Genomic DNA, 1,124 nt, shown 5'->3' on the forward strand with positions numbered 1-1,124 from the left:
ACCAAGGCATTTGGTTGAATGTGCACTCCATTCAACACTATTTTTTTTGTGGCCACATTCAATTTTTCTAAACTAGAAAATCGTTTTAAATAAATTTTAAAATCGAAAACTTGTGACATATGCTATTCAAGTGGGAGATTGTAAGATTTTCCAATTAGGTGGGCTAGCATGGTCCAAGCTTTGTTTCCAAAACTGGTTTAATGGTGTTGACTACAGATGGAGTAAGCCGAAATGATCTAATAATGATAAGTGACCTCTATGGAGATTTTGGATTTCTATTAACAAACATTTATGGTATGAATTATATATTACTATGTAGGGGTGAAACAGGGCCGGGTTGGGTCGGGTTTCTTAAAACCCTTAACCCAATCCTAGGTCCTCAAAATTCAACTCAGGCCCAACCCTATCGAGTTCATACCAACCCAACCCAGCCCTAATTGACCATATCTAGGCTGGTTTGGGTTGACCTTGGCTTCTATAATGGTTGGATTAACCTTGATTGACATGTTTTTTCCATTCATATCTCATATCTTATAAAATTATAGAAAAATAAAATACCTATTGGAGCCCTAATTTCTATTATAAAAATGTAATGTTAAATTATTTAGGCCCGGGTAGCCGGGTTGAGGCCTCAACCATGCCCAGGGTTGGGGTTTTTCAACCCTAACCCACCCTTCAGGGTAAAAAAGCTTAGCCCAAACCATATTCAGACTCAGGGCGGGTCAGCGCAGGTTCGGGTTGTCAAGGCTAAAATTTCACCCCTATTATTATGTATGGACCTAAGATATTGTTTCCTTAATGGGAAGAAACCCTAATTTCCTTGCAGGATTGGTCCTATCCTCACCCCTATATAGTTATCACTGACCCATTAAGTAAAGCTATTGACCTAAAACAGAAGGGAAAGAGGGTAGACCAGACCAACAACGGTATTCATGTTACAAAGAGGGATCATTCTACTTCAGCCATGGATACAAGTACATAGTTCTTGTCTCTGCAATAATGGTATTGTATGCCTATTTGATCTCTATGTGATGTATTGTGGATATGTTTTTCTATCACCATATTCATAAAAGAGAGGATAAAAACTATTCCCAAAAAAGAGAAGTGCACAAATGCAATATGAA

The sequence above is a fragment of the Macadamia integrifolia genome, chromosome 11 (genome assembly GCF_013358625.1).
Source record: "Macadamia integrifolia cultivar HAES 741 chromosome 11, SCU_Mint_v3, whole genome shotgun sequence".
Taxonomy (NCBI): domain Eukaryota; kingdom Viridiplantae; phylum Streptophyta; class Magnoliopsida; order Proteales; family Proteaceae; genus Macadamia; species Macadamia integrifolia.